The 7275-nt window shown below is 43.8% G+C and overlaps 1 protein-coding gene across 2 annotated transcripts in view; it reads left to right on the top strand.

The window, feature by feature from the left end:
* Positions 1–586: 586 nt before the first annotated feature.
* DUSP16 (dual specificity phosphatase 16) overlaps positions 587–7275 on the top strand; it is a 92666-nt gene continuing 85977 nt past the window's right edge. The window contains exon 1 of one of the 2 annotated variants that reach the window (XM_017527949.2): positions 587–1335. The gene's annotated coding sequence lies outside the window, so the exon portion shown is untranslated. Of the gene's footprint in view, positions 1336–2259; positions 2450–7275 lie in introns of those variants that run through there. The other variant, XM_017527958.2, reaches the window with a different exon arrangement.

The raw sequence follows: 7275 nt of genomic DNA, 5'->3' as shown, positions 1-7275 counted from the left end.
TTGTACCTCTCAAAAGGTAGTGAACCCCTGGTCTGATTTAAAGATGTTTCTGCGCTGCCTCCTGTAGAAAACATTTTTAAAGAGAATCTAGGCTCCTTATCCTCATATTTGCAAATACAGGCAAAGTAAAGTAATTTAGGAATATTTACGTGGGGGTTTTCAACCACAAACAGATAGCTGAAAGCCTGTCAACAGTAATGTGATTTTTCTTGAAATACCTGTAACTTCTCTACTGAGAGACGGCAGAGCTTTGCCTTTTGCATTCCTCAGACTTTTTAGAGAGCGACTGTAATTCTCTCAAATCAGTATTTGCGTTTTTTGACGTTGGTGAGGCAGCTGGAAACAGCTCAAGAAGGAGGGAAAGGGTCTGCGTCTGGGTGAGGGGAAAACCCTCCGATACCTGCTGGAGCGCAGCGCTGGAGGCGGACACCCTGGCCCGGGGGTCGGGGCCGCGAGCCCGGGGGGCAGCGGGCGCGCGGGCGCGGGAGGAGGAGCAGGAGGGAGAGGAGGGGGAGGAGGCCTCGGGGCCGCCTCCTCCCGCAGCTCCGGCTCCTCCCAGCGGCGCCCGCGGAACCTGCCTCAGAGTCGCCGGACACTGGAAGGGAACATGACCTGACCCCTCCCCAAGCGGCCGGAACGAGGCGCGGAGCCGCGCTCCCGGCTCCGGCGTCCGCGGGATGGGCGGGCAGGCGGGCGCGCGGCCCCGCCCGGCGCCCACCGCCCTGCCCTCGCCTGTCTCCTCCTTTCCCCGGGGCTCCGCTGAGTTCATTCACTGGGATTGGTTTCAAGTGACGCCATCTCTTTATTTTTAAACCAATGACCTCATCCGCGCTTGAAGTTTCCTGACCAGCGACTCTTTCTCTTTCCCCCAACCCCCCACCCCACCCCCGCGCCTCTCCCCCTCTTTCTATGTATCACTGTTTGGGGGACTTTAATCAGTTTTTTAAACGATTATTGCCACTCTCACTCCCCCCCAACCCCCGCTTTCACCACGCGGCCCCCCACCTTTACCTCCCTAAGTTCTTCATCCCTTTCGACATTTTTTTTGAAGGCTGACTGGGGGGAGGGTGGAAGAGAAAGAGTGAAGAAAGTTGCGAGCGTCTCCGCTCTTCCTAAGCCTCCCGCCCCCACCCACCCCTCAGAGAAGGAGAAGATAATATAGTGAAAAGAAGAGGAGGAGGAGAGCGACGGGACGGGACGCGAGCGGGAGCGCAGCCGCCCTCTCGGCTCCGTGGCGGCGCCTCTCAAGCCCGGGAGGCGAGGGGGGCCCGAGGGGAGACGCCGTGACAACTTTCGTTTCCCTCTGAGGGAATTGGGAGGTCGGCGGCCCCAAAAGTAAGTGGCCTCGGCGGGCCGCGCGGGGTGTGCAGGCGGGAGGGTGCGGGGCTCGGGGCGCCCTCCCGCCCGGCCGCATGGACGCTCCGCGGCGTGTCCCGACTCCCGGTCCCGGGCGCCGTGCTCTTGCCCCGCCGGCTCTTGCCTTCCCGGGCGTACCGGCTACCCTTTCGGGAGGCGGCGTGGGGGCGACCACGGCCCGGGGCCGCAAGAGCGTTTGAAGCGGGGGTGTAGGCCTGGCCCGGGGCCGGCCCGAGCGGGAAGGGGGCGTGCGGCCGGGCGCGGGGTCGCAGTGGGTGCGCCCCCGGCCGCTGCGCGGCGAGCGGGCTCGGACCGGGCCCCTCCGAGAGGAGCGGCCGCCGCTGGACGCGGCACCTTCGCGGGCGAAGCTGTTCACTTCCAGGCGCGACTGTTACACAACACGCCTGCCAAGTGGGGCCCCGGCCTGACTGTTCCCATTATCCCCAATTCGCCTTTGGTGTAAGCAGCGAGGCCACCTGGGTGGTGACGGTGCTGCTTTCTATAATCAACCAACCAAAAAAGCCCTTAATTTTCCGACAGGGCTCGAGTCTTGGCGTTGGGGGACCGGACGCCTAGTGACTTCTTTATTTACACTAGCTGCAAAACGTGAGAAATAAAAAAGCCCAGGGTCTGTGTATCACGTGTAGTTTCGTGTAATGAAACACCACAGAGGGAAATATTTTCAGATGCTTGGTTTATTTCCTAAAGAATACCGGTAGTGAACCAGAGAAAATACAAATAGATCTGAAAATGAATGGATACTGCAAAATCCTAAAGTAGTTTAGGGAACATCCACTGCAAGGATTCTTGGCGTTTTGAAGTCGTGTGTCTCAGATTGAAGAAAGCACACCTCTAACCAGCCTGTGATGAATAAGGTGTGGAGGAAAAAAACCTGTTGCATAATCTCATTTGCCGTGGGTTGCTGTGCCGTCCCCTTGAACCAAAGGGAAGTGAGTTAAGATGCAGGGCTTTAAAACTCTGTGAAGTTTTTATTTACCCAGTGCTCTGGCTGCCACTTCTGTTTTAAAAGATTATAAGTAAACACTCTCCTCTTACAAGTGAACCAAACCTATCAAACCTGTTAAATAACCAGGTATGTTTCTGTCTTCTTTCGTGTGTGTGTGTGTGTGTGTGTGTGTGTGTGTGAGAGAGAGAGAGAGAGAGAGGGGGAGAGAGAGAGAGAGAGAAATTTACCATCCGAGCAAAAGCTTAGGACTAGTGTTTGGGGAACTGAGACTGTCAGAAAAATGCCTCTTTATGCCACTCACCTTACGGGGCTGATGGAGAGTCCATGTAAAGGACAACCGTTTCATTAGGATTTGTGCTGTTAAATCTCCATCAAGAAAAGGGCTTGTTAAGGTAAATTTTTAAAAGATTTCTTACCAATTGGACTAATTACTCTTTAATTACTTACTTTTCCTTGAGAAACACATATATTGGCGGATACCACTTGGGAGGCTCGTGGAGTCTATTTGGTGAAGGCAGCAGCTTGGAGAAGTAAAAGGAAAAACAGAATGTATGGCTTTGTGTAGGGATTTTAGTAAAAATGTGAGTAGGCACCGTGAAAGGTTGTTTTTTAAAATTGTGGAATTTACTGAGTTTGAAGACAGCGTGGAAAGTTGCATTAAATTGTTTTTTAAATTTTGCTAATATTTACCACCTTATGTAAAAATATGGGCTAAATAACACCAGCCCAAGAGTTGGATTTTAGGTAAAATAAGTTTTGTACTTATCAAAATTCGACGTGGAGGAAAAATTGGAAATGAGCTTATTTTGAATTCTGTTAATATGGTGAATATTGTATTGAAAATAACTTGGTTCAGGTACTATAAATGTACATTCAGATATAAAAGAATGTGTAAACTGTGGTAATTAATTTTTTTTAGTATTAACCTCTGCCGTATCAGCAACTCAAAAAATATCTCATTTGGTTGAAAATTATACTTATTTTAATTGAGTGTTTCACATAGTGTCTGATTATGGAGGGGGCTAGGAACAGAACTGCAGAATTATCCAGTTTTGCTCCTTTTTCAATTTAGAATGTCCTTGTTCTTTGGTTCAGTATGGTGAATGTGAGTACCTATGAAATAAAAATAGTCATGTAAAATTGGGGGTTAGAGTCTCTTGGGCCAAAAGCTTAATGGCAGTAACTGAGAAGGCAGCAAAAGAGATCTTGTTACTCCAGTTCTTTTACGTTTTCCTATACATTTAAAAATTATTTGTGGGATAGTTGAGAGTGGAAGTGAGGCTGAGGTGGGGGGTGGAGAGTAGGTATGTGTGAAGGTTGCAAAGTTTAGGTTGGGGTCAGGAGAAGAGGCAGGATTTATGTGTGAGTTTGTTTTGATGCTATTTTCTGTAAATACTTATATTGGGAATTTAATTTCATACAGTTTTTAGCATGTGGGATTAATATATTCAGCAGGCTTATATAGCTCTCCAGTATTAAATTTTTTTCAATTTTCAGCTAATCCTAAAATTCTGCTAAATACAATTTGCTAGAATTACCAGTGTAATGATTTATCCTAGAACTTCAAGTTTCCCTAGACAGAAATAATTTTCTACCTTGTGTTACCTGAACTAAAAATTTCACTGAACATTCAGTGTTTTTAAAATGCATTGAGTTCTCAAGCAAAAGGTACTTTAGTTTGAAGAAGTAAATTAATACAGGGTGAACTGATTTGGATCAGAATCCCAAGAAAACAAGCAGATAACTTAGAGGAACCAAAACAGATTTTATGACAGATTTCAACAGAGGAAAGGAACTAGTTAAAAAGATTTTGCAGGAAAAACCATAGTTGATGCTTGATTGGCTTCAAAAGAAATTTACTGATCAAATTTTAAAACTGAGATATTCATCATCATAAAAGAAAATCTGAATGTTGGCTTAAACAAAAACATAATTAGGAAAATAAGTCTTGCCCAAAGCTACATATGATAAATTCCAAAGCCAGATGTCAATTTTTTTCCTGATTGTCTTGTGTTGTATACAATCTGTTATATGTATGCATTTCATTATCCTTGATGATTAAGGGTTGGCTGTGTAGAGAGGTTTATAAAGGTTGGCTGAATTTAAAGAAGCAGGCTCAGATTTTAAGAGGGCACTTCTCATACACAGATGGATTGAGATGGGGAGTTAGAATTTTAATCAAGTAAATAACTGTAGGAAACAGTGGCTCAAAAGAAGGATGTAAGATAGATTACGTTGGACAGGTATAAAGAAATAATAAAAGCTTGCTAGGGGTATGATCAGTAAGGAAGGAATTGAATACATCTTGGCATGAAAAGAAAGAGGAATAAATGGGAAAATGCCCTCAACCTCAGCAACAAGAGAGAGTAATGAAACTTCACGCCCTTCTTGACTGGGGTTAGAAACATCATTATAGTTATTGCCAAAAAGTCACAAGATTTTTTATTACATTAAAAAATGTAGGCCAGGCATGGTGGCTCACTCCTATAAACCCAGCACTTTGAGAGACTGAGGCAGGAGGATCACTTGATCCTGGGTGTTGAGACCAGCCTGGGCAACACAGATCTTGTCTCCATAGAAAATCAAAAAATTAACCAGGTATGTTAGTACACAGCTGTGATCTCAGCTACTCAGGAGGCTGAAGTGGGAGGATCTCTTGAGCCCAGGAGGTCAAGGCGGCAGTGAGGTATGATCGCACCACTGCACTCCAGCCTGGGCAACAGAGCAAGACCCTATCTCCAAAAAAAAAAAAAAAAAGAAAAGAAAAATTTAATCTTGAGGGAGAGTGATGGATAAATTATGTGCATTAATTATATGAGAATGTCAAATTTAAAATTCTCAGAAATAAAAAAGAGGGATTCACTGTAATATCATGGCCTACTTTGAGTTTTTTGGAAGGGAGGGATACATTATTAAAAATTGAAATTATTATTATTATTTTTTGAGACAGAGCTTTGCTCTTGTTGCCCAGGCTGGAGTGCAGTGGAGTGATGTCAGTTCACCACAACGTCTCTGCCTCCCAGATTCAAGTGATTCTCCTACCTTGGCCTCCTGAGTAGCTGGGATTACAGGTGTGTGCCACCATGCCTGGCTAATTTTGTAATTTTAGTAGAGATGGGGTTTCTCCATGTTGGTCAGGCTGGTCTCCAATTCCTGACCTCAGGTGATCCAACCACCTCAGCCTCCTAAAGTGCTGGGATTACAGGCCTGAGCCACCATGCCTGGCTAAAAAACCGAAATTATTAACTGAATTTCTGGATTAACTACCAATATAAATTAAGCAAAGCATTTGTTAACAGTATACTATTTACATGTGCTGAGATGGATGTCAAAAGTTGGGGACACGGGTCCATGTTCTTAGGGAGAACAGGATTATAAGAATTTTAGGGGAGATACATGTGCAGATGAAAGGAACTAGTTAATACGATTTCACAGGAAAAACCATAGTTCATGCTTGATTGGCTTTAAAAGAAATTTTAAAGAATTTGGCAAGTGCCAAATTCAAGTGCAGAAGAGAAAGAGGGCTCAAGGAGGTAATCTTCATAGAGGTAATAGAATTTGACCCTGGCCTTAAAGATTGGTTAACATGTGTATGGAGAGAAGGAAGTGGGGGAGGTCAAAGGCCGAAGCTATTCACCCTTCTAATTCAGCAAATTACCAAGTGGTAGACCCTGCCTATGCAGTGGAAAATAAGAGAAAGTTTTTGCCCTTATGTAACTTTTATTCTAGTGGGAGAAGACAGGACAGTAAACAAGAAAAGACAATAACAAGTAAACAGGACATTAAAAAGGTGATGTCAAATAGTGGTAAGTAGTGAAGATAATGATCAGGGTCAGTAAATCACATTTATTCTGTGAATCACCTGCTTTGCCTTTGATAGTCTAATGAATAGTGTTCATGTTATAACTTTTTAATATTCATGTGCAGTCCAAATGAATTTAAATAGAAATCTACACATGAACTTTAACCAGCTTTTTAAAAAAGAAATGTGAATTAAAAAAAAAGAAACCTATGTGACTTTTTTTTAGGTCAAGGCATGGAAATCTAGATTTTTTTTTTTAATGCCTCAGTAAGTTATCCACAATTCTTTTGCTTCCATTTGCTAAGAATCTCATGTTTTTTACAATGAGATTAATATGATTGTTTACTGTCCAGTTAGGGTTTTCATGTATGGGGATATATTCTTAGGTTAGACTCTCTGTTAGGAAAAATAGTCACAATAGTTTCATAAAGTGAAGCTAAATTTCAAAGATAGTTTGTTTTGTGTGAAAACATACAATATTTCAGACAATAATATATACATACAATAAACTGTTGTGCTTAATTACCAGTAGACAAAATAGGGTAAGGGGTGACACCTGTTCAGCTCTTGTCCCGGTGGCATATTTTTTCCTGTATTTCTATAAATAGTAAAAACCTGAAGCAAAAATCTTCCAAAATGGGGAAGTCTTGATTTTCCTGTAGTTAGACTGCCAGATTTGTTTTGTTATGTTTAGAAGATGTCCTTCATAGTGGTCCACTAAAAACTGATATTATCAGGAGCTATTTCATGTCTTAGGGCACATTTTGTTCTTCTGAAGCATTCTTTAAGAAATATGTGCCCTTCTTCACTCTTTCTGTAGTTTTAAACTTACTTTTTAGAGATGAGATCTCTCTCTGTCACCCAGGCTGAAGGGCAATAGAGCGATCATAGCTCACTGTAGTCTGAAACTCCTGGGCTCAAGCAGTCTTCTCGCCTCAGACTCCCAAGTAGCTGAGACTACAGGTGCCTGCCACCACACCCGGCTAATTATTATTATTATTTATTTTTAATAGAGGTGGGGCCTTGCTTTGTTGCCCAGGCTGGCTTCAAACTCCTGGCTTCAAGCAGTCCTCCTGCCTTAGTCTCCCAAAGTGCAAGGATTACAGGCATGAGCCACTGTGACAAGCAAAACTTTTTTTTTTTTTTTTTT

The sequence above is a fragment of the Cebus imitator genome, unplaced genomic scaffold, assembly GCF_001604975.1.
Source record: "Cebus imitator isolate Cc_AM_T3 unplaced genomic scaffold, Cebus_imitator-1.0 Scaffold2, whole genome shotgun sequence".
Lineage (NCBI taxonomy): Eukaryota > Metazoa > Chordata > Mammalia > Primates > Cebidae > Cebus > Cebus imitator.
This window is presented reverse-complemented; position numbering and strand designations above follow the sequence as displayed.